The sequence below is a fragment of the Ostrinia nubilalis genome, chromosome 19, assembly GCF_963855985.1.
Source record: "Ostrinia nubilalis chromosome 19, ilOstNubi1.1, whole genome shotgun sequence".
NCBI classification, from domain to species: domain Eukaryota; kingdom Metazoa; phylum Arthropoda; class Insecta; order Lepidoptera; family Crambidae; genus Ostrinia; species Ostrinia nubilalis.
In genome coordinates, this window is record NC_087106.1 from 1,768,879 (window position 1) to 1,796,603 (window position 27,725).

Here is a 27,725-nt window from a genome sequence, read left to right on the forward strand (position 1 = left end):
TTATAATGAAATGTATGGCTAATTACATCACAACATGTGTTTAATTTCACTCGTAAATGTTTAAATCCAAATACGACAGGACCTTTACTCCAATACTGTATTATTATTTCACATTATGGGCGCCTTCAAATTACAGGCTCGCGATTTAATACGTACTCGTATGTGACTTCTAAACCGATTAGAAAATTATTTTTAATTTGTTCGTTCGTATTATTAGTATAGGTTTGAAAACAGGAAATTATACACTGGACCGCAAAGAAAAAGCTTTTTCAAAAGCTTTATGAAATAAATATTTATTTATTTATTTTATCAACATGAGAAACAGCATTAAACACAATTAAAAAAAATAAGCCAAAAGTGTCTAGCTAACTGCTCCCACACAAACAATAACCACAGCATGCATAATAATTAGAATGTAAGCAACCCAATACAATACAATAACATAGTACAGTAATCAAAACTTTGAATTAAATTAATTCAAGATTTTTATTTTTAATAAGTAATAAAATAAATAAAATTGCGCACAAAATGAAGCGCACTAAAGTTTACTAATTTATATATTTTTAATGTTATTTCTACTAAGATGAATATATAAGTGTGTGTTACATAAATTAAAGGGTTACATAAGTTACATTCGAGGAATAGTTTAGGTGCGCCTCAAAATGGGTGCACTTCAAGGTATACCTTCCAGCTGCGTATTGAAACATAGTAACCTCGATCGATGGAACATGTACCTTAATGCACACGGTGTTCGATTCATATTTGCCTGACGCAAACTCTGAAAACCCTCAAAGGAGTATTGTAGAGGTGATGTCTAACGTATAATAATAATTATGAAAATAATGTCCACACAAAGCCAAACATATTATTATTTGCACACGTTTCTTATTATAACACAACTTGAATTCTTTTGACAAAGAAATTCTACTTCAAACGCTTGTGAAGGTTCAGATAGAGATATAATAGTTCTTTGTACCCCGTAGTGTTGTTCTTTTATGATTATTTATCGATAAATAAACTTAATTGATGGATTATTTTTAAATTTAAAATATTCAGAAGAGTGCACAAAATATAAATTGCGTAATATGATGATATGAAAATGTTAAAGTCGCGGTGAACATAAACATTGATTAAAATGATAGAGTTGTCAATAGGTACGATGTCGATAAAAAATCATAAAAATTCAATTTCAAATTCATTTATTTTGCAAGTATGCTTATAAAAAGCTCTTTTATACGTCCCCGTATTACTTTAAGGTTATAATATTAAATGAGGTTACCTCCAATATCATATCAATAAAGATCGGTTCTGTTTATTAGGGTTTCGTACATCAAAAGAAAAAAAAAACGGAACCCATAAAAGATCACCTTTTTATCCACAACGGGGAAACTCTTGGCCTGCATCTCACCTGATGGAAAGTGATGATCAGGCTGAAGGTGGATAAAATATCTTATTTCTGAGTGATGAGTTTATTATTTAAAAATATGTTAGTTTAGTCGTAAAGCGCATATCTATTTGAGCTCACGTAATACGTAGTGTATTATCTCTACTGTAAGGTGTAAAGGCGGTCCTTCAGCGGTGTCTACACCCAGAGGGGATTATCAAAGATTGTTTGCTTACACTCGAGATATATTACACGGTTTAGCAGTCTGACATAGTCATTTGGCCACTGTAGTCACTGTGTTCGTGGGGATTTTCACTTGAGAAGACAATTATTTTGATTTAATGTTTGGGACGAGCATGGTAACTTTGAAAAATATCCTTAAAGCCCTATTCAACAAGTGTCAGTATTCATCTACACTTTTTAAATTGAGTTTTTGAGTGCTATGACTATACATGAATAAAATATAAGATGCCAAAGTGATCATTGATTCAATTAAGAATAAGAATAAATTTATTACTGTATTTTGTTTTTATTACTTGTACGTGTTTAGGCTAAGTTTTTACTTAGCCTAAACACGTACAAGTTTGGTTTCAATAAAATTAAGGTTAGTGTGCGAAAGTAATTAATGATACCTAAACAAAGCAAAATTTATTGCCTGTATCTTAGGTATCTGTTTGAAAAGTGCTGACTATACAATATTAGAATAAGATTATCAAACTCAAAATAAGTAGGTTACATTTACTGCTCTACATACGAAAATATGAACTCATTAGGTGCTCCTTAGACTGCATCAAACTATCATAATAATTTGCTGCTTAAAAAAACGCTTTGCGAAATCTTTACAATTTAAAAAAGTGGTAATAATAAAAAAAAATCGATAAAAAATCATATACGTCGCATCACTAGTACCCAGACCTTTGAACCCAGGCAATGATATTACCGCGGCCTTCAGAAATGATACGATATAAATCATATCAAAGGAGATCGAAACGGACACTTTTGGTAAGTAGTAGCTTGTATTTATTTTTATGTTTTTGTATACAAAAATGTATATTATGTCAATGCTGAAAAAATGCATGCTGATCAAATCAAATCAAATCAAAATATATATTTGCATAATATGGGTTTTACAAATGTAGAGTAAAACAAGCGGACCAAACACTATTAGTAATAATCATCAATATTATTTCTTCCTTCGTTAATGATATTCTAATGCCCATTTTCACCATCAATCCCTAATTTTTAAGTGACCCCTATACAGGGTGTTAGGTAAATGGGTATACTTATGGGCCGACACTAGCCCTTGTTAACGTGGTTATATAAATGGTATGGTGAATTCAGAAAATTGATATCTTCATTTTAATTATTTTATTTTTCATACAAATCGGATTTTATAAATTTTATTTTGTATGAAAATTTAAAAAAATAAAATGATGATATCAAAGGACAATGTTCATTTCTGGCTTGGCGTGGACAAGCTGCTAATGAAAATATGAATTTGCCAAAAATTTTTAATTAATTTTTAAAGTATTCACTTAGTGTAACTTTGTATCAATTTGCCTTTATAAAAATCCAATTTAAATAGTACTTTATGTGATAATTACAACTTCCTGTCTTTAACACTCATTTCAGTGTTGCCAAAATGAATCTTATCGGTAAGAATCGATTCATATCGATTGTTGTTCGACTATGACAATTATTATTTTTTTAAATACGTATTCATTAAAATGACGTTTATAAAACCTTTTTAATATTCTAATAACACTACCAAAAATATTGAAATAACTAAATGAAACCTTATATCACACACACCTTATTATAGACCTTATTTCGAGTCATCAAAAAATACAATCGATTTTTATATCGATTATTTTTATTCATCACCACATTATTAGCATGGCAACACTGAAAATATTGTCACAGCTGTTATCTGTCATTCGCTTTGTTTTGTATTTTTCATCGTGAGTGTTGTTTAGTTCTCAAAACCAAGTCTTTGCCAAAATAAAAGCAGAAAAGTGTTGTTACGTTTCCCTTTTGACGTCTTTATTTTTTTGACCATGGTCCTCGATGCTTCCCTTCCCGATGACCCTGGCATACTCTCGAACTACGAATCTCACTCAACCAATGACCAATGGCTCACTTTCGGACATCGAACCTTGCCCAAACGCCGACCACGGCTTACGTATGGACTCCGACCCGAGCCCCAATGTTAATCCCGGCCCGATTTTGGATAATGCAACTAGCAATTCCTCAATCTCATGAGGAACCTATGATATGTATCAATTGTATAGCTGACATGATGCAGAGGAGGCGACATAGCCTAGAGCTTATTAAGTTCAGTTGGTTATAATGTCAGTGGATGACTCCTCAGCTGGTAAGTTATTGAATGAGCGTGTGGACTTGTTGAATACCTTTTACAATGTATTTGATCAACTACCTTTACCGTAGATTACCATAATCCTAATAAAACTTTTTTTTTAGATTGATAACAGCAGTGTATGTTGTCACTCATGTTGGACCGTGGCCACGGTGTGGCTCTGCACCAATCAAGGACAAATAATATTTCAAATGAAGAAGCAACCACTAGCACTGGTCACAGTTAACGTGGATTGTCTTTGTTACAAATACGTTCCATAGACTGCATATTAACACGGAAAGAGAATCACATATTCGAAAATAATGTAATAATGGAACAGATTTCACCTCGTCAAGTAAGTTTTTTATAATTATTTTCATTATATTTTATTAAAGACATTGGCTTGATATATTTGAACAAAGTGTATATTTTTTTCTATACAAATACTTCTTACTGATAGATAAAAATTGACATCACATCTCAATATCTTAAAGAATGAATTTTGAATGATACCATAATTAATTTCTTTGTTTCAGCTGCAGGGATCTGACCAAATATGTCATCCTTAAGTGGCAGTGAGCTGATCGAGCTGCTACACATGCTGTGGAGCCCCAACAAGCACATGATGGGACGAGGATTCATTTGCCCTGATATTGGCCGAATAACAGTAGTGCTCATGTTATGACAATTTTGTGGTTTTTGAGCTGGGCAAGGTATCAGGAACATGTATTTCCACCTGCCTAGTTCCTAGACAATATTTTATTGACCCATGAGTCAGATTAAAATAATAATAATAAAAAAAAATGGTGTTTTATTTTGCTTCTAACCTTTCTAGTCTTAAGCAAAAAAAAAATTTTTTAAGGACTTGGATACAAAATGATATTTATATTCTGTTTCTTACTGGTATAGACTATTTAATAAATAACAAATTACATGCTGTAATGTCTGTCCACCTCAGGCCAAAGGTCCCATACTAAGTGGGCATAACCCTTTCTGACTTCACCATACCATTTATATGCCCATGTTAACATGGGCTAGTGTCGGCTCATATACCCATTTACCTAACACCCTGTATAAACAAAATTCTTGTTAAGTGTTACCATAGGGGTCACTTCAAAATTAGGTATTGATGGTGAAAATGGGCATAAATCTTCCAATATACAAATCTCCACATAAAAATAGGATTGTCGCACGGTCACCGTCATTCATTCATTCCAACACACACTTTTACACTGTCAGTCTATCATTATTATTGGAGACCGAGGAGCGTTGTGATATTGTCGATTTTTTGGATCTTTTTAACCACTATCAAGCTCGTAACAGTGCGCATTTTTAGTTCAAGTTTCGAGCTAACAAACACGCGCTGTTGCGAGCTCGCAGATAGTTAATAGGTTTCCAAAAATCGACAATATCACAAGTCTCCTCGGTCTCCCCTACTGCTAGCTTCTGGGGCTTTACATGTATGTGTACCTGAAGACCCATAAAAAGTATATTTTTTTTATGTGACAGGAGGCAAACGAGCAGACGGATCACCTGATGGTAAGTGATTACCGTCGCCCATAGACACCCGCAGACCCAGGGGCGTTACAGGTGCGTTGCCGGCCTTTAAGGTGAAGATACGCTAAGTTACATACATACATAAGATACCTACATAACGTTACGATATTTTGACGGACATCCCTTACGTTTGCATTACTTTGGTGCGCCACAAAATTAGCTTTTCAAAACAGATATCATCTACGTAAACTAAAATTTAATGTAGTTCTTGTTTCGTGCACTGCCATGTACGGTCAGCAAAACGAGGGCCAATAAATTTAGTTTACCAAATTGCTATTTGGGCAGCACAAAAGTTGGAATGGATTTGCTAAATCAGGTGTTATTGTTTTGTAGTTACAGTGATTGAATTAACTGGTTAGTTAGATTAGGTTTATCAAAATTATTTTACTTAATGATTGATTGAAATCGGTTATATATCTTTTGGTCTTGGTACTTCTTAGATAGGTACAACAATATAATGATTTGAGAGCGAATACCGTTTATACACCGATACTCGCTTATTTGTAGTAAATTATTTAATGACAATGTAGAATCTGACCTTTGTCCTTTGAAATAGCCTTATCATCTAATAACGCCAATGAATAAATTATAAGTTTAACTACGCTTAAGGAAAACATAGGAAATAAACTCAATGTTAACGGCTTGCTTAAAGAGTATTCTGGGCTAGCCTAAGTCCAACTGTGGGCTTTTAATTAAAAGGCTAATGATGCATTGTTTACCTAGTGCGAGCTTCTATCAGTAATCCATGTCCAAGATGTGTCAAGATGTCGACTGCTGAACATAGTGATTGCCACATCGCCCGGCTGGTAGCGGCCTGCATCCAGCGCCTTCCTGCTACATCTATGAGGTCGTTGGTCTCACGCTGGGTTTCCTTGTACAAAATATTTATTTTAATTTTTTTATACCTTTTATGTAGGCCTTACCTAAGTCTAATCTAGACCTTATTTACACCTCGCACGCGAAAACTTTAGGCACTTCGTGTTGAGTGGGTTTAATGCCTGATAGCGCGGTCCATACCGATGTTTATACGCTTGTACTAACGTTGATAAGATTTGCAACGCAAAATACCTTTAGTTAGAGCGCATTAAGTTTACATTAAGGCGACTTTAGCAGCGCGACAAACGCGCGACAGACGCGCTACCGATAATTTCATGCTATGTGACAGCGGATGCATGCCTTCACATTATAAAACCGCCGCTGCCACGCTGCAGTCGCGCTTGACACCCTGATGTGAAAGCGCTCCTAGTCTTTAGTATTTCTAAAGCTATAAATAACATAGAAGCACTTTTATTATAATTAATATGGAACTAGGTCTTCGCACGAGTCCATTGAATTTATGTAACTTACTTATAAACCTTCCTCTAGAATCACTCTATTGCTGAAAACCGCATTAAAAGACGGGAGAGTGGAACCACAATATAAATATTCTAAGCCTAAGCGCAGACCACCGACCTTTAGTTGGCCGATAGTTGGGTTGAAGATGTATGAAAGTGCGCACATTACACCGATTCGGTTTTAGCCGATTCTTCATACAAATTAGAATCGAGCCTATCGGCCTACTAAAATCTGGCCAAATAAGAGTATTAGTTTATTTACTAAATCAACATCACTAACTTACGACATTTGCTTCTCTACTACTAAACAAATAGATGATATCACAGAATTACTTCTCATCAACCAAATAAGCAATGTTCTGGAGTGGAGACCACGCTCCGGAAAGCGGAACGTGAAAGGTTCACCCACAAGGTGGACAGACGTCCTCATAGGAAGAAGCTGGATGCAGCTACCAACTGAACAATATGGAAATAATTGGGAGAGACCATGTTCAGCAGTCAGAAATGAGGAGATCCTTTGGCGAACTAAAGTCGCTGACATAGCCCGACGGATTAGCAAACTGAAGTGACAGTGAGCAGGGCACACAGTACGCAGAACTGACGGCCGATGGGGCAGCAAGGTTCTGGAGCGCGTTCTGGAAAGCGCAGCGTGGGACGTCCACAGTACAGTGGTACAAGGTGGACAGACGTTCTCATATGGGTAGCAGGAAGGCGCTGGATGCAGACCCCTATTACCTTGCAACGGGGCGTCTTAGCTAGCTCAGTCTGACACCCCGCTGTTTAGTACTAAGTCCCAGTTCGCCTTCTGCGATGAGGGATGTGTACCTATCCAGGATGCCTACAGGGATATTCGACCAAGGAAACGCACAATCAATAACACAATGGCACTTATAATTCAGGTTCCACAATAGTTTACTTATTCTAGTTTCACTGACTCTAAATTACTATTATTTAAACAATGAGTAAGTTATTCCACAATTGCAAATCTACTATGACAAGAGGGATAGCGACGCGCCCGGTTCGCGTCCCGAGACTAGTTTACGTAATCCGCGAGAGGGGCGGCGCCCTGTGCGAGGTTTAGCGAGTGTTAGTTTGGATACTTATAAACTAGGGGGGTAGGACGGTCCGCTCACCAAATCGGTAACCGAGGTCAACGAAGTGGGGGTTCGAGTACCAAAGGTAAAAAGGCTTGGGACCTACGTGGCGAGTGGGGAGGAATCCAGGAAGGGTGGCAGCGGGATTGCTACCGCAGGTCGGGATTGAGTAAAGCATGCACTCGGTAAGGATTGGAATGTGTATACAGGCAACGATGGTTCGCTCGTGTCACGGAAACCGCGCGAGCCGAAAGTCCTATCGAGCCAGGTTAGTGGGAACAGTGAGGGCAGCTATTCGCTAGGGACTCTTGCGTAATTAGCCGTAGACGCGCGCGCGATCGTCTGGCTGTTACGATGGCTCCCGAGCGAATGCTAGGCGCCCGCGGTCGCCGCCGTCTCTTATATTAGCTCGGTCCGTGCGGCGTGCGGCCGCGCAGCCGTAGGGTTGTCAAAATCTCCGCGCTCGGTGCTAGGGCTGTCGATGCGTCGCAGGGCGCGTCACATCCTCCCTTGTTTTGGAGATTTTTACCTGGAAAAATCACAAGTCTGGTACATAAAGGTTCTTTAAGAACAACTAAAAGTCATGTTAATAATAAGTTATTTTTGGGTAACTTCATAACGAGTGAAAACTAAAAATGTAAAACATGACTGAATTTGTATTTAATCATTAGCCCAATTATAACTCTTTATTTAAAACATGACAGTACATTTATTTACTTATAACAGTATTAGCTAACTTGGTCTTGAAACAATGTTGTTAAGGTACTCTTAACTTTTGTGCTTACAATGAACTAATTAAACGCTAATATAAGCTAACTTAGTTTTGAAACAATGTTATTAAGATACCTTTTTTTTTTTTTTTTTTTTTGCTTACAATGAACTAATTGAACGCTAATTTTAGCTAACTTAGTTTTGAAACAATTTTATTAAGATACCTTTGACCTTTTGTTTACAATTAACTAATGAGCTAATTAAACGAGTTGTTTAATTTGTTATTACGAGTATTCCTACTTGAAATATTTCTTTAATACAATAATAGTATTCATGGCACTTGTTATAAATATTTCTAGTTTACTAGTTTTATTATTTAAATTACTATACTCAGAATAGTCGTCTGATTAATGTTAATAATTTCTATAATTATTAAAAGTTATACAAGACAATGGCAGTTAAGGGGTTAAGTTTTAACTACAACAATATTATTTCATAATGGAATGCAGCCTGACGCGGCGCGCAAACATTAGGCAGGTAAAATCTAGTTATGAGTCATCTAGTAAGCGAGCGCTGTTGATCGCCCGTGGCGAATAGAAAAATACATGTTTCTCTGATAATATGCAAATGAGCTCGCTCGGTGAATCGTTCTTACAATGTTTGTTTACTATTTAAAAGTTATCGAGAAACTGGTAGTACTATTGACGCGTAGCAAACCGGTTCGTTATTTATGTGAGTTTAGGTTGCGAGTTAGGTACGAGTAAATAACAATGCGATTTTGCGTCAATAGTTATTTAACGAGATTAAATAGAACAATTGAACTATTTAAATTATACAAGGCTATTATGTAATGTTAATTAATACTTATAGGTTATTGATATGTGATATTTAACGAGATTAAATTCAAGAACTGAATAATCAAGATTATACAGGGTTATTATGTAATGTTAATTAATATTTATAGGTTATTGATATGTGATATTTAACGAGATTAAATTCGAGAACTGAATGATCTAGATTATACAGGGTTGCTATGTAATGTTAATTAATACTTTTACATTATTGACTTGTTTTTAATATTGATGAATTTACTTTAACGAGAACTGACTAGGCAATTTCTATGTATTTTGTATCTATCTATTAGAAACCTAACTTAGGTATAAAGTTAAGCTACGAGTAAATGTTACTGGCCTTGTTCAGCTGGTTCTGGATTTGGCCGCGCCTCTTCTTTCTCCCCGGCCGCCTCCTGGTCTGGTCCTCAGCTCGGGTCGGCTCCTCTCCAGGGCCGGACTCGCGCCAGTCCAGGTCTTGTGGGTGGTCGACGGTGTCGACATCGAGGATTTCGGTCCAGTCAGTGGACCGGTTTGATGATATGGGTAGTGATCTACTCGGGTTTGTAGACACTACGCTCCAGGTTTTGCGTGCGTTGTTGACTTGACAGGTTTTGCAGTTCTTGACGTACGTTGACACATCTCTGTACATACCGGGCCAATAATATCTCTGTGATATTTTGTTCAGTGTTTTTGCTGTTCCTAGATGGCCTGCGGTTGGTGTATCGTGGTTTTCTTTGAGAATCTGGTCTTTTTCTTTGTTGTTTATGCATAATTTCCAGTCTGGTGATGCTTCTGTTCTTGGTCCGTATGCGTGATTTGTTATTTTCCTGTATAAACTATTATTTGACATTTTATAATCTTTGTTTCCGTTTTTCTGTAGTTCTTGAATTTTCTTTTGGATCCAGTCTTTTTGTTTTTCTTGTGTTAAGTGTGTTACGTGTTTATTTATTACTTCTTGATTTTTAGGGTTCCGTGAATAGTCTTTTTTCTTGATTGGTTTTTCGTGTGCGAGTTCAAGTTCGTGTACGAGTTTGATCTTGTGTTTTTTCTTGCTTGTCGGTGTTTCAGCCATTTCGTATGTAGATACGATGTTGGCTTCTGTAGTTTTTCTTGACGTTGTTCCCACTTGTTCTCCTTGCTTGGTGCTATCTTTGGGCCATTCTATTTTGGCTCCTATTCTATTTAATATGTCCATGCCGATCAGTATACTCGTGATTTGTGGATGATATAATACTTGGTGGTTAATTGTTTTTCCTTTTATCTTTATTTCCAAGTCTAGTGCTTCTTTTATTCGAGTTGTGTGCCCATCTGTCATGCTAGCTGTTATGCTTACTGTTTTCGGTTTCAAGTTTCTTTTCACGAATTTCTTGTACACTTGGTCGTTGATGTATGATCTTGTGGCGCCGGTGTCTACGAGTGCTTGATATTTTTCGCCTAGTATCGATACATCTACGAAGGGTCGGTTATCTTTAAGTTGCGGACTTGTGTTCATTGTCATGGACTGTGTGTACTCATTTGTTTTCTTACAACACTGTTTACTCATTTTGCCGATCTTGCCACAACCGTTACAAAATAGTACCTTTTTGCTTCTGCAATCTTTCATCGAGTGTCCTTGTTTTCCACAGCTCCAGCAGCAAGTATTTGTGTTGTAATTGTGTATGTATGATGCCGTCTCCTTGTGTCCTTGATTTGGGATTGTTTCGTGATAGTTATTTCGTGGTTCTCGTTCTGTGACGCTAGTTTGACGTTCTGCTGTGACATTTTCATAGTCGTTTGCCAGTTGTATTAATTTGCTAATCGAGTCGACTTCTGATTTCTTGATATAGTACTTGTATTTTGCGTTCATGTTTTCGTAGATTCTAGTTATTTCTTCCTCTTTTGACATTTTTGCGTATCTGCGCATGAGTGTTTGTATTTCAATGAGGTAGTCTGTGAATTTTTGGCGGTGATGTTGCCTATAATTCACTATTTTAGCTAACAGGTCACTGTCACAGCTCACAAATGTCAACTTGAAGAGTTCTATGAATTCGTTCCATGTAGTAAACGAGTTTTTATTATTTCTATACCACAGCACAGCTTTACCTTTCAGGAATCTGGGTAGCACTTTGAGCACTTTATCTGGCTTGACCTCGCCCGATGACATTAGTTCGTCCAGTTGCTCTAAAAACTCCACTGGGTCGTTGCATGTGTCAAAACTTATGTTCCATCTTGCCGTTATGCTTTCAGTCTGGTCCATGGTGTACGACATGTTTGGTTCTTGGTGCATCTCAGTGTCTTCGAAATCGGTTTCTGACTCACTGTCTTCGGCGGATTTACTGGCGGACTGGACTGGTTGATGGGACTGCTTGGTTCTGAGTACTTCTGTGAGGTTCTGTCTCAGTTCTTGTACGGTTCTGTTCTCCGTTTTTATGTTTCTTCTTTTGCACTCGTTCTCAAGTTCTGTCTTCTTCAGTTTGTATATCCAAGATGTCGGTTCTGACATGTGTGTTTATCAATTTGGTCGGGTGCGAAGTTTTGCGTTTATTTTGGTCTTTCGCTTCTCTAGCGATCTGGTGATCCCTGTAGGTTCCGTGGGTTATTTAGTTGGGCGCCATTGCAACGGGGCGTCTTAGCTAGCTCAGTCTGACACCCCGCTGTTTAGTACTAAGTCCCAGTTCGCCTTCTGCGATGAGGGATGTGTACCTATCCAGGATGCCTACAGGGATATTCGACCAAGGAAACGCACAATCAATAACACAATGGCACTTATAATTCAGGTTCCACAATAGTTTACTTATTCTAGTTTCACTGACTCTAAATTACTATTATTTAAACAATGAGTAAGTTATTCCACAATTGCAAATCTACTATGACAAGAGGGATAGCGACGCGCCCGGTTCGCGTCCCGAGACTAGTTTACGTAATCCGCGAGAGGGGCGGCGCCCTGTGCGAGGTTTAGCGAGTGTTAGTTTGGATACTTATAAACTAGGGGGGTAGGACGGTCCGCTCACCAAATCGGTAACCGAGGTCAACGAAGTGGGGGTTCGAGTACCAAAGGTAAAAAGGCTTGGGACCTACGTGGCGAGTGGGGAGGAATCCAGGAAGGGTGGCAGCGGGATTGCTACCGCAGGTCGGGATTGAGTAAAGCATGCACTCGGTAAGGATTGGAATGTGTATACAGGCAACGATGGTTCGCTCGTGTCACGGAAACCGCGCGAGCCGAAAGTCCTATCGAGCCAGGTTAGTGGGAACAGTGAGGGCAGCTATTCGCTAGGGACTCTTGCGTAATTAGCCGTAGACGCGCGCGCGATCGTCTGGCTGTTACGATGGCTCCCGAGCGAATGCTAGGCGCCCGCGGTCGCCGCCGTCTCTTATATTAGCTCGGTCCGTGCGGCGTGCGGCCGCGCAGCCGTAGGGTTGTCAAAATCTCCGCGCTCGGTGCTAGGGCTGTCGATGCGTCGCAGGGCGCGTCACAACCTAACTGATCAATTAGAAAACCATTGGGGGACAGTGGACGTCCTGTGGCTGAAATTATGATGATGATGTTCAGCAGTGGACGTCCTGTGGCTGAAATGATGATAATGTTGAAATAAGCAATCTAGTCTAGTAGTTCACAGGTCTTTGTAAACAAAGTTGAACTATCACGCTGTGCAGGTCCAAATTACCCTCACGTACAGTGCTTTAGCCATGCATGGAGTGCAAACTCAATTTGGCCCGGGTAAAAACATGTACAATAATAAACACCGAGCCGTGGCAGTCGGGTGATTTTTAATTCATGTGGGCACACGTACTTCACGTGTCATACATGTGAATATACCCTGTTTGATCTAAATTGGCATACAGTGGGGTATTATTGTCAAGTTTGTCGCACTTTTGTGAGTTTTAAACACTGAAAGTAACGTCACAAATGTGGATAAGTACGTGGCAATTTTCACGAAAAATGGATGAAGTGACGAATTTGTATAAGCCTTTGTCTGCGATAAATCGACTTAGTTTACAATAAATGTTTTAAAAGGAATGAGGGCCGTGAACACCGATTGAAATTCATAAATTTGTGGACAAAATCTATCTTAAACTGCAATCTACGTGGGCAGAAGCTATTAGCAATTAAAAATTGTACAGCAGCGTCATATAGTTTGTGATACCTAAATTAGCCAACACGTCTTTGTTACAACGAGGGCTATCGTTTTTAGCGCTCACTAGTTAGCGCCACTGTAGAGTAAGGTCCTGTCACTTGCTAGTAGCGAAGACAGTGGCACCAACTGGTGAGCGCTAAAGTGGTAGGAGGACTATCGCATTGGTACTCATCAAGATGGCGCCACTGTAGAGTAAGGTCCTGTCAATCACCAGGGGTGCCAACTGTTAAGTATAAAAACGATAGCCCTCATTGAAATAAGGTTATGTTGTCAATGTTTTGGCCGCTTTGGGTGTCACGAACTATTTTACGCTGACTGTACCTTATCTACTCTCTAACATCTTTTAATCAAATCTATACTAATGTATACTTCTATACTAATATTATAAATGCGAAAGTAACTCTGTCTGTCTGTCTTGCTTTCACGCCTAAACCACTGAACAGATTTTGCTGAAATTTGGCTAGCATAGAAATAGTTAAGTCCTGGGAAAGGACATAGGATAGTTTTTATCCCGGTTTTTGAAACAGGGACGCGCGCGATAAAGTTTTTCCGTGACAGACTAAATTCTACGCGGGCGGAGCCGCGGGCGGAAAGCTAGTAAATAATACATTTGTGAATGACAATCAATAAAAATCTGAATCTGAATCAAAATGACGTGTCATTCAATCAGCTTCTATTATCAGTTTTCCCCAAAAACCTTGGGTGTCCGCCAAAAAAGATTCCATTGAATTTATCCAGGATAACGGATTCCGATAAATCAATCTACCGCGGTGTAAATCAAGGGGTGGGCAGTTCTAGTCCCGCTATGGACAGTTTTCACCTGTGCAGATGAAATGTATTTTTTGGACGAAAATACTTTAAAATTTGACGAATTTAAAGTAAGAATTCTGTGACAGTTAACAACTAAAATAGTTGAATAAGAGTAAAATAAATTAACGGAGGCAGCAAGGTTCGGAAGTGGAGGCCACGTACCGGAAAGCGCAGCGTAGGATGTCCACCCACAAGGTGGACTGACGACCTCATAAAGGTAGCGGGAAGGCGCTGGATGCAGGCCGCTACCAACCAGGCAATGTGGAAGTCATTGGGGGAGGCCTATGTTCAGCAGTGGACATCCTGTCAGTAGCTGAAATGATGAGGATGATGATGATAAAAACACAAACCTTTTACTTATCGCGAACTCAACTACATTATTATAACGTCTGATGTTGGTACTTTTTCTTGATAAAGTCATCTGTATTTAGACCAAGGAAAATTTTCCAAGAAGCGAATAACATATTTTCAAAATACCTATCTAATATAATTGGATGTTTTCATTACACAGACCTATGTACAAAATTATAATTCAGAGTTTTTTTTAATAAAAGGCTCTATTTTCTCACAATATTAAGACGTTGTTTGCTTAGGGTGACCTTTTACTCGTTTCCGGGGTCGTTAGCCGCCTTAAAATATTGAGTAGTATCAAAATAAAGTAGGATATTTAAATAATAATAGTAGAAAAACTATGTATATTTATTTTTTTACTAGCGACCCGCCCCGGATTTGCACGGGTGCTAAGTGTACATATAAACCGTTAAAAAACCGCATCAAAATCTGTTGCGTAGTTTTAAAGATCTAAGCGTACATAGGGACAGACCGCGGAAAGCGACTTTTTTCTATGTAGTGTTTTTTTATGTGACAGGAGGCAAACGAGCAGACGGATCACATTATATTTGATTATAATATTTTTGTTTCTTGTAATTCCTTTTTGTTTTAAAAAATGTTTGTACTTTTTGGAGTTCACGGGTCAAAAGTGGCCCGGTCCTTTATAAGGCTTGCGTGGGATACAGATTATTATTATTATTCCTTTGTTCATCTTACTTTCTTATTTTTAATTTTTTCTTTTTACAATGTAATTATTATCGAAAAATAAAAATACATTATAAAAACAAAAATCTTAAAAATAGTTAACCCGCTGGCAGCGGAGCAGGGCCCAGGCTACCGGTGGTCAGGGTCACAGGCTGAGGAACCTCCGGACAATGCGTGCCGTGCTGAGGATCACCGCCTTTTGAATCTGACCCTTGAGCCAACCATCTAGCGAGAGCTTCTTTAGATGTTGGTCGAAGCTCTTCGCTATTAGCCCGTTTGCCGAGACAACTATCGGGACAATGATCGTCGAGTCAACATCCCACATGGCGGTCACCTCGTGGGCCAAGTCAAGGTATTTGCTTTGTTTTTCCTTTTCGGCCTTCACGAGGTTTTCGTCATGCGGGATGGTGATGTCAACGAGCACTGCCCGACGTTGGGATCGATCAACCACCACAATATCAGGTTTATTACAGACAATAGTCCTGTCTGTGATGATAGACCGATCCCAATAGAGCAATGCATGACCATTTTCAAGAACTGGCACCGGCTGGTACTGGTAATATGGCGACTCAGATTCAAGAAGGCCGTACTGAAGAGCAAGTTGCTGGTGGATGATTCTGGCTACTAGGTTATGCCTGTGCAAATACTCACCGTTAGCAAGATGCGAACAACCAGAAATTATATGCCTGAGTGACTCTCCGGGACGGTGGCATGCTCGACAAATGTCGACCGTACCGTCTTTCAGGATATATTTTCGATAGTTGTTCGTCATCATTACCTCGTCAGCAATTGCACAAGCAAAACCCTCGGTTTCCCCGAAGAGGTCACCGAAGCGTAGCCAGTTCACCGAGGCGAGGAGGTCCACATCGGGACCTGTTAGGGTCCGATAGAACCTCCCGTGCAGCTCCTTGCTCTTCCATACGTCCTTCCGATCCGCGACGCTCAGTACCTTTGGTTTGCGCCAGTTCTCGTTCGCCAAGGAGAGCGGCGTGAGGCCTTTGTCAACTGCCACAACATCGCGATGCATTCCGCACTCATTGGTAAGGAAATAATCCCTGAGATTGCACACTTCACGGTTGTGGAGGTTCTTGGCATTTAGAAAGCCTCGACCTCCCCACTTCCGTGGAATGTACAGTCTCATTACAGATGAGCGCGGATGTAACATGCGATGTTGTGTAAGCGGCTGACGTACCTTCCTATCCAGGGCATCAAGCTCAGTCTGAGTCCATCTTAGTATGCCGAATGAGTATATTTATTATTATTATGTTTGTACGCTTTGGAGCTCACGGGTCAAAAGTGGCCCGGTCCTTTATAAGGCTTGCGTGGGGATACAGATCCAACACGTAGAGGCCGTTTTAAGCGCAAAATAATCGACAAAAGTGAAAGTGGTGCACATGCTGGATCTAGTCTCTGACTATATCATGGGATGTAGCCAGAGACCATCCCCAGCCTGTGCACAGGAGCTATTGCAGTTATTGGAGAATGGACTAGGTTTATGGATGAAGGATGGATGGACTGGTTACTGGGCTATGGATGGAGACTACGGGACACCTGCCTGGTTCATAGTCTCGGACTGAAAAAATGGCAGGCGGTGACTAGCCAGCGACTAAATGGGCCCCCCCTGGCGTCATGGGTCGTATAGACCGGACTGAGGGGCAACATTGGCGTCTGCCAGCTCAGGGGTGTAGAGAGGTGTGCTGCGCTTTCTCCGAAGTTACTCGCGGCGTTATGCCCTTTAACACTTCCACCCCTGGAGCATATAGCTCTAGCGACTCCACTCTGGCCGGCCGGTTAAGGCAAGCCAGAGGTGAAAGTCCTGCAGACCCTCTCGGATTCCACTTCGGCAAGCCGAAGACGAGGGTCTTGACCGACTCTCGGGAGCACTCGGATTAACAACTGGCCCCGTGGTGTCGCTACTCACCAACAGCTCGCCACAAAGCTGCCCTGCGGGGCTTATTATTATTATTATTATTCTCTTTATTAACTTTGGTTCTTAATTTTAAATATTTTTTACAATGTAAATTATCAAAAAAATAAAAATAAAATTTATTATTATTATTATTAAGAACGGGCTTATAATAAACCTACTTTGAACAACAAAATACTAATCTCTTCTAGTACATTCACAACAGTTTGCCATTTCAGTCTTAATCTATACTAATATTAGAAATGCGAAAGTAACTCTGTCTGTCTGTCTGTCTCGCTTTCACGCCTAAACCACTGAAGCGATTTTGATGAAATTTGGCATAGAGATAGTTTGATCCCGGGAAAGGACAAAGGATAGTTTTTATCCCGGTTTTTGAAACAGGGACGTGCGCGATAAAGTTTTTCTGTGACAGACAAAATACCACGCGGGCGAAGCCGCGGGCGGAGCGCTATTATTGAATATTGCTAACCTAATATTTATCAAATTTTCAGGTTATGAAATAATATTAAGCCTCAACGCTAAAATATGTTGTTAATATTCTTGCGTAAAGGTAATATTACAATAGCAGCACACTCAGTAGGATTGAAAATGGCACTCAATTGTTTGGAACGTTTGTGATTCTAAGGCCATTCCACCAAGGCGGAGAGGAGACGCGACGAATAAGTGAAAATAACGAAATCTGATTAGTCATCATCATCATCTCAGCCACAGGACGTCCACTGCTGAACATAGGCCTCCCCCAATGCTTTCCATGTTACCCGGTTGGTAGCGGCCTGCGTTCAGCGCTTTCCTGCTACCTTTATGATGTCGTCGGTCCACCTTGTGGGTGGACGTCCCACGCTGCGTTTTCCGGTACGCGGCCTCCACTCCAGAACCTTGCTGCCCCATCGGCCGTCAGTTCTGCGTACTATGTGCCCTGCCCATTGCCACTTCAGCTTGTTAATCGTCGGGCTATGTCAGCGACTTTAGTTCAAAACACATCTCCTCTCGTCGTCACTCCTCTCCCCCATTTGTGGAAACCTAGCCTAACGCCGGTAGTACCTACTCCCGATGCCGCGAATTGATTACAGTAAAACGATTTCAATACACATTTCTTCGTTCACTTCGCCACGATCCTTTATGTGTTGTTGTTGTTGTTGTTGTTGTTTCAGCCGAAAGACGTCCACTGCTGGACAAAGGCCTCCCTCAAGGATTTCCACAAAGACCGGTTGTGGACCGGTCCTGCGCCGCTCGTATCCAGGCAACTCCTTATGTGTCGCAATTGTATGCATAGAAGTATGTTGAAATAGTTATGTCCACTATCTCCATTTGTATTTACGGGAATAAGGAACATAATTACTGAGAAACTAATAGAGAAAGAAAGGGATATACGTTAAGAGCAACATGAAGAATAAATCGGTCCATTTCTAATATGTAGGACTTACTGTCTTTTCTTCGTTATGGAAAAATTCTAACGCAAACCTCCGAGTCTGATCCAATTATGCTAAACGCATAAGCTAAGTATGTCTTATATAATAAATCGTTCACCTGACTCGTTAAGGAAGGTACCTACCTACTCGTCGCTAGTTTAAATTATACTGAATAGCGTCTGTTTTTATCGTGACTTGGTGCTCATGGATTTTGATATCTGTAAAGAATGTATTCTTCAGTGCCATTCTCTTTGGGCTCTTTTAAATTCTGAGTCGGTAGCTCTTTCTGATGGAGGCATCCCGTTTTTTACAGGAACTGTTTTTTGCAGGATGCCGCTTAGTAATATCGTGCGTTTGCAGAACCGCAAAGGAAATCGTGTGTGAGAACTGCGTTGGACAAAAAATTATAGTCACGGTGCAGTCTTGAAAAAAAACGTTTATTTCGAAAACACTAAGGCTGAGTTGCACCACCTAATTTTGACCGTAACCATGTATAACGATGACCGGCGTTTTTTGTGTGAAGTTTGACGGTTGTTACAGTTAAAGTATGTCTATATGGCCTCTTTCAATAAGTCTCTATCACTTAAGAAATGCTACTACAATAATATTATTTGATAGCATAATTGCAGTTTCTTGCAGTTGCTTCTTATTCAAAGACAAATAACATGAAATTAGTTTAGGTTAGAGCCAGTACAATAATGGCATTCATTTGTTAGTTTTCACTGCAACTCTTTTTAATTCTTTGCCAGCAGTTATTATTGTTGATAGTCAGTGTAAATAGTTGGAAATTATACGGTTCGTTAACATTCTTGTTATTTCACCCTCTATTCCTATCATTTCGTAAGTTCATTGGACTTGTAAATACTATTTAACTTAATTCAATTTCTAAGAACTTCAAAGGCGTAACACTGAATTTGTATTTCAGTTGGTTCTTTTTCGGGGGTTTGATTCCTGTAATACAACCATTTGTGTGGGATGTGCACTAACATTTATATAAGTACTAGCGGCCGCCCGTGACTTCGTACGTGTGGATTCCCTTTTATCCCCTTAGGGGTTGAATTTTGCTAAGTCCCGTCTTAGTGAGCACCTACGTTGTAAAAGGAACCTCCATGCAAAATTTGAGACTCCTAGCACTTGTAGTTTCTGAGATTTCGTGATGAGTGAGTCAGTCAATCAGTGAATAATTTGGGTGTTTTTTATTTTTATTAAATTGCGTCGTCTCTTTTGTGTAGGTATTTCTTTATTTTCTTTTATTTTTTTTTCTTGTCTTGTGTATTGTGTAGAAGTCGTAAATAAAGTCTTATATCTCTCTATTTATCTCTTATTTCTAGTTAATTTTATTATTATATTTGAGAAATAACCGAGACCAGTTTATTACAGTTGATGTAACTCGCGAGGTTTTGAAATTATTTTTTTGCTTCCTCATATTTTTATTCCAGGGACTCTCAAATCACTGACGAATATATTTTCAATAAAAGGAAAACAAATCACCAGACAGACATTGTTTGTTTGTTGAAACCTTGAAATGAAAATGAATAGCAGATAATTGCATTTTCATATTGGCTTTATCTAAAATGGTTTTTGTAAAAATATTTTCAATGAAAATGTTTGAAGTTAATACGATTGTTTGGGAATAAAACACACTGCATAATAATGCACCTGACTGAAAAAATTTAGATAGAATAATTCCCAATCAGTTTTAAGTTCGTTAAGCTATATTAATTTATACACTGTCAGATCTAATTTGTAATATGGGTGATTTTTGCTCTATAACGGCTCTCTTGCTGTCATCTGTACATAATAAATATAGTTTTAGTCATACAGTATAGTTATAGTCTAGTGAAAGATGATATCAATAGCCCGATTTTGTTCTTGAAAAAGTCTACTTACCGTACGGCTACCCCAACGACTTGAAACGATAGGGCTTGAAAATATTTTCTAACTTAGGTTAGACTTTCATCAAGATACGCCCTAAGGATCTATGTTAAAACTTATTTTCATTGACAATTAATATCATGTAAAATTTATGACTTCGTCACAAATTCTTTCTTGCGTCCAATATGTTACATTTCTTTACAATTTTTGAGTAACAAAATAGAAACTTGAGCTACAGAATCGCTTGATGTCTTACATCAGCGGGCAACAAATCCTACGTCCAGAAACATCCGAGCCAAGAAAGATAAACGTAGCCGTGGAAGCGGGCAAATCGTGTTGTTTCATAAATTTTCAATTTCATACCCGCACCTACTTCGGTTTTTGGTCTAAGTCATGACGTTTGGCGGGATTGTAGAATAACAACCACCTCCTTTTTCCTCCTTACCTCGAGTCACAATATCGGAGCCCAACATAGCAGATGCCAGCTGACTTTTAATTACTATAAACGACGAAACGGCGATTTTAGCTATCTACCGTCCGTGTGCATTCCGAAGCGCCCAAAATTTTATACTTTCCCTAGACCCGATTTTACTGCCACTTAAATCATATAAAAATATAATTGTCATGGGCGATATTAACATCAACTTGATCTCATCACCCAAGTCAGACCCAGACTCTGAGGATTACCTTAACGCACTTGCCTTTCACGGTCTCCTTCCAGGTCACACCTTACCGACCCGCAGTTCTGCCTGTCTTGATCATGCCATTCTCAAAACTTCGTCACCTGCCCAGTGTTTGGTTATCCAGTCCACTGTAACTGATCATGATGCAGTCCTTCTCGCTATTCAGTCCAAAATCGGAAACCCTGGCACCATCAAAATTAAAAAAGTTAATTACCCTGAAACTTGTGAATCTATAAAAAACATTGATTTTTCGCCCATTCTTCAGCTTTCTGACCCTAATATTGCTACTAATCTCCTAATATCCAAACTTCAAATTGCTATTGCACAGCACACTCGAGCTCTTACTGTCCCTCGACGTCGTAGAATCCTTAAACCCTGGATCACCCCAGGTCTATTGAGGTGTATCCAAAACAGGGATAACATGCACAAAAGACTCAGAAATGAGCCTAACAATGAAATCCTTCGTAAGACCTATATTCGCTACCGTAACTTTTGTAACTCTTTACTTAAAAAAATCAAAATTGCACATGACAGGAATCTCATTGTTAAGGCGGGTTCTAATAACAAAAGACTATGGAACGCCATCAAAGAAGTTTCTAATATCAAAAAAACAAACTCAAGTTCTACCGACCTCCTTTCTTGTATGCCCACTCCAAATCAAGCTGTTGAGCACGTTAACTCTTTCTTCGCAGGCATTGGTAGGTCCCTCGCCGAAGAAATTCTCTCAAATAATTCCGGTCCTCCCTCCTCTTCTCCTACACCTCCTGTTTCTTCTTCGTCTTCTGCCTGTCAATCTTTCGTTCTCCTGAGTGCCTCTACCGCAGAGGTTGAAACCCTTCTATTATCCCTCAGGGAGGAGTGCGCAGTTGGTTGGGATAATATCCCTACCACCCTCTTGAGGCGCTGTAAAGACCAGCTAGTCCCTCCTATTGCACACATCTGCAACCTCTGCCTTTCCTTAGGTTGCTTTCCGGATGCTTTTAAAAAGGCACTAGTTCACCCAATCTACAAGTCTGGGGATTGAAACCGTGTCAATAACTACCGTCCTATATCGGTTCTGCCAGCCTTGTCGAAAATCTTAGAGCGGTTAATAAACAACAGACTGATCAAATTCATTGAGGAGCGGGATTTCTTGTCTCCTGGTCAACACGGCTTTAGACAGGGTAAATCTACAGCTGATGCGGTTCATGAACTTACCGACCACGTCTCTAGAAATCTGGACAGGGGCAAGAAATGTCTTTCGATCTTCCTAGACCTGGCCAAGGCTTTTGACACGGTTTCCATCCCCATCCTGCTGGCCAAATTGGAGGCGATAGGTGTTAGAGGCAACCAGCTTTCTCTATTCCGCAGTTACTTTACAGGTCGCTCTCAGTCGGTCGTAATAGACGGAAATGTGAGTTCTGAGGTCCCTATAGAGTACGGTGTTCCCCAGGGAAGCATTCTCGGCCCCACGCTTTTCCTGGTGTACATCAACGATCTCTGCTCCCTTCCCATCCCAAACTGTAAAATTATTTCCTTTGCCGATGACACAGCCCTCGTATTTGCAGCCGACTCATGGGGTGACACTTTCCGGCGAGCACAGTCTGGATTTCACCAGGTCTCCTTATGGTTACAAAAAAACCTTCTAACGCTCAACGTAAAAAAAACCCATTATATGACGTTCTCTATTAACAAAATCCCAACAAATACCCTTAGTGGTCTTCGATTAATTGCCCATACTCACCCCCTTCTATCTGACCTACCTTGTAACTGTTCACCACTGTCTTCGACTGATGAAATTAAATATCTAGGCATAACTATAGATTCGAGACTAATTTTTAAATCCCATATCGTAGCTACAGCCGGGAGACTCCGCAAGCTTATGTTTGTCTTTCGTAGGCTTCGCCACGTAGCAGACCCCAGCCTTGTCAGGACAGTCTATGTAGCCCTCTGCCAGTCACTTTTGATTTATTGCATAACCTCTTGGGGAGGTGCCTGCAAGACTGTCCTGATAAAGCTGGAACGAGCTCAAAGGGCCATCCTTAAAATTTGCACCTTCAAACCGCTGCTTTTCCCTACGTATGAGCTCTTCCAATACTGCCAAGTTTTAACCGTCCGCCAACTCTTCATCTTGTATATTGTCTTAAAACAACACCATCTAGCAAATTTCGATCCCTCTGTTGTCCGACGTAATCACCTGGTAGTTCCCTCTTCTTCTTTTAAAACTTACTTCTCTCATCGCTTCTACTGTTTCTTGGGTCCTTTTTTGTATAATGCTCTTCACCATAATTTAGATCTCCACTCCTTGCCCAAATTTCATTGTAAGTACAAGGTCTCAAATTACTTGCAATCCTTGACGTATGCTGAAACGGAAAACCTGCTTCAACCAATTAGGTAACTTTAATACGGGCAGATGGTTCATTACTAACACACACGCACACTCACTCACATACACCTACACTCACATACACTCACACTTACATACACCTACACTCACATACACTCTCACTCTCATTACACTCACTCTCACATCACTTACACTTCACCTTTTACACACTCTCTTTCAATACTCGTCTAGTTTTTGTCTAGTTTTAAAATAACTTTAATAAATTCTATGTGCTCCGGCCATTATCGAGAGAGGAGAGTACTGGCGCTCTGTAGTACAGGCTTCTCGCCTAGTTCAGACTCCAGTTCTCTCACAATCTTACCCTGTTCAATTAGTACATAGCAATTTGTGTTTCACTGTAATAATGGATTGTGAAAGAAAGAAATAAATGCTTTTTATTATTATTATTATTATTATTTTTTGAAGTCGGTTAAAAATGGAAATGCATGCAATTTTTGATATCTTTTTTACCAATCAACTAATAAAGCAATCAGGAAATGTCATTATGTCAACTGTATTATGTAAAAAAGACATGACAATGTAAGGTATGTATCTATCAAAAAAAAAAAATTAAGACTACAGAATTTTCACATTTATTTTGATTTAGAAGACTAAATGTTTTTTTAAAACAGTTCAGACTCAGTCCTGTTATCCTATAAAACGTGGTTATTAAGTTTTTTTTGGGTAGATTTTCTCAATGTTTATACATATTAAGTATTTTTGAGTTTTTTTCTATCCACTTTCAGATGTACCTATTTATTATACACAATGAATGTTGACGGTAGACAGCAAAAATGTTCACCGTTTGTTTTTTTGTTTCTGTATTAGTTAAGGTATACAAGTGTAAATGTTAATGTATGTTTTAAATTCAATAAACTATTTGTTTTTGTATCTATCTACTAGCAATTTGTGAGAGCTCATTCCATCACCATAATTCACTCTTTCTGTATGTATTTAAAATAAACCAAAACACCCATATAAACATTACAATGGAGTTTAAAGTACTTTGTCCTGAACTTCTTAATTGACGGATGGTGTGGAGCTTTAAATTCTGCTTTAAATGTGACCACATTCTGACTGAGCACTTTTATTGATAGCTTGGGAAACTTTGTAGACGACACACCACGAAGAAATAAAGGATTTGTTTTCAAAATTATTTTAAGTTATGTTACTGGCAATAAAATTATCATTAAGTATTTTGAACATTTGTGTAGTGTTTTGTTTTTAAGAACAAGTTTTTTGAATTTGAGCGCCATTCTACGTTCTTTACTTTAGTTCTTCATTTGTTTTTTTGCAAAATTACGGCAGGGTTGCACCATCTTACTTTTACTTTAACAAACGTGAAAAGTCTGTCAAACTCCATACAAAAATCACCGACTATGGTTATACAGCCATAGCATAAACGGTGACGTTTATTACAAAGTATCCACAGATTCCTGCCATGTCTCTACTGTGTTGGAATCTATCGGACTAAGACGCTAGATAGATAGAAGTAATGGGTTCGAATCCGGGGGATAAATGTAGATAAGGGGACAAATGGGGACATAAGCAGGCTAAAGTACAAGCTTGGGTCAGGACTAGTTGATTTTTTAAGTGCTTCTTACCTAGAGTTGGGACAAAACCCCAAAAGATTTGTATTTCTATATGAATTTTTCTTTCACGCACATCGTTATAAAATCTTGGGATAATTAAGAGAGAGTAAGTACCTATAGTTTTAAAACACGGAATTTGCCTTAATAAGTAGCCCCACTATCGTCAGTCATATTCTTCATCACTGAAAGTCAAGTTCTAAGTTCTTCGATGAAAGTCTTTCATAGAGGTCACAAATTGTCTTAATTTCTTTCGACGTTCGTCCCTCTAAAGTGTCTTAAGAAACCGACATCACTTGCACCACAAAAACCATCTGAAATAAAATACACACGGCCAGGGGGTAGAAACCTGAAATATCCCTGATCATCATGATCATCATCATTTCAGCCATAGGACGTCTACTGCTGAACATCTGCCTCCACCAATGATTTCCATGTTGACCGGTTGGTAGCGGCCTGCATCCAGCGCCTTCCTGCTACCTTTGTGGATGGATGTGCTATGCTGGAATTTCCGATACCTCCTCCGCTCCAGAACCTTGCTGCCCCATCGGCCGTCAGTTCTGCGTACTATGTGCCCTGCCCATTGCCACTTCAGCTTGCTAATCCGTCGGGCTATGTCAGCGACTTTAGTTCGTCTACGGATCTCCTCATCACTTGCACCACAGAAACCATCTGAAATAAAATACACACGGCCAGGGGGTAGAAACCTGAAGTATCCCAGATATTAAGGCATAAATCCGAAGCGAAGATACGTTATTGCAACTGCTTTATTACTTCTTACGTCCATCTGGTCCAGTGGCTTGCTGTCTTGTCTTGACTTCAGTATGACTGCAGCATATCATATCCATAATATAAATTTAATATAAATTTTACAAAACAACACGGTTTAAAATTCTTTTAGCAATCTATATTGAAAACCTTTTAGTGTGTTGTTATAAGTCTGAATCAAAACTTATATGGGATCGAATTTAACGTATTCACAAACATTACTATGAGATCTCACAGTGCGCGTAGACGCACAGGGTGACACATGAACCAATCACAGAGTTCCATTCAACCCTGAATTCGATTTGCTGCTTCACTTGAGCAAGCATCGTTTGTAAATACGGGCGTAAGCTTCATAAGTAAGATCTTTGTTGCTTAAGTGGTAACATCACCTCAAAATAAACTTCTCATTTTGCTCAGAGCAAAAAAACTTAAAAACTATATTTCATGCGTTCGTTTCAGCCACTATGACGTCCACTGTTGGACAAAGGCCTCCCTCAGGATTTAAACTCCTCCCCCAATAACTTTACCCCATGATTAAAAAAAACGAACGATTTGGATAACTTTTAGTAAATTTTGAGTCAAAAAACATAATTTTAGAAGAATGGAGAAAGTTTGGTCTTAGAAAAACTTACCTTATGACGTCTTAATCCAGGCACAAGTTACTCAATACCAGCGTAATAGTTAAGAAAAATAGTTTATTCTATACTAATAATATCAAAGTTAACAACTTCTATTCGCTCGCAACAGCCACGTAACTCCGGTGGTAGCTGCAACAAACTTTTGCTAATTGAATTATACATACTTGAGCTACAAACAAGTACGCGCGTGTATCGCGTCTACCTTCTTAAGTAAAACCGCGGTATTGAGTGTGTATTGAAGACGTGGTTATAGTAAAATGAAAGTAGTAGTACTTATCTACACTAATATTATAAAGAGGAAAACTTTGTTTGTTTGTTTGTTTGGTTGTAATGAGTAGGCTCAAAAACTACTGGACCGTTTTTAAAAATTCTTTCACCATTTGAAAGCTACATTATCCACGAGTAACATAGGCTAAATTTTATTTTGGAAAAAAATAGGGTTTCGTATAATGTAGTCCACGCGCGCGAAGCCGCGGGCGGAAAGCTAGTCACTACTAAAGTTAGTATTATTAGGTGCTAGTTACGTTTATGTGATCGAAATGTTTGATATGGTCCACGCACACAATTCGATTTTCCGTACACACAACAAGTTACGTAAAATATTTTACTTTAGCTCTGTGATTTTGTCTTTTTTTGCCTATGACACCAAACACAGGCAAGACACGTAAATATTTATTTTTCTGTCTTAACATTTATACGTTCCTACATGAAAGAAAGGGTTTCAATTCTACAAAGAACTCGCTTTGATAGTGCATTATTAGGGCTGACTATATACGTTGGGCCTATACTATACACGACTATACACGTTTGGACAAGTGACATTGGGACCAACGTTGGTCCCAATGCCACTCGTCCAACACTGAGTCAACGTGTGGATCCGGCCTGAGATAAGATTATCTATTCAAAGACAAATGACAAATCTAGTGATGTAGCAAAAAGCTATTTGAAATATCTCTCGGTTTTTATTAAAGTCTAGAAGCATTATCAAAATTTCTTTCTTGGAATAAATGATTGTGAATGACATTTTGACGTGCTACCATACCACAGTGTAAGTTTAAAACAGTACAATGTAAATAAAGTAAATAATTAAATTCGCATGTTACGGACACCACTTAGTTAGTCTAACTAAACCTTTTATGTAATTATTAGTTTAAAGCAAAAATGAATATTAAGTAAATCATGCCGTAAAAAGTGAAAAACAACCATGATATCTTTTTAGTAAACTAAGTCACTGTCACATAT

General features: G+C 39.1%; 1 protein-coding gene across 7 annotated transcripts in view; it reads left to right on the forward strand.

Annotated features, from left to right (window-relative positions):
• Positions 1-27,725, forward strand: part of LOC135081030 (uncharacterized) — a 168,789-nt gene that overhangs the window by 31,302 nt on the left and 109,762 nt on the right. For 2 of the 7 annotated variants that reach the window (XM_063975753.1, XM_063975755.1), the window contains exons 1-2: positions 2,300-2,386; positions 5,250-5,350. The exons of 2 other annotated variants lie outside the window; for them this stretch is intronic. The gene's annotated coding sequence lies outside the window, so the exon portion shown is untranslated. Of the gene's footprint in view, positions 1-2,299; positions 2,387-5,249; positions 5,351-27,725 lie in introns of those variants that run through there. 3 more of the 7 variants (XM_063975752.1, XM_063975754.1, XM_063975750.1) reach the window with 2 other exon arrangements.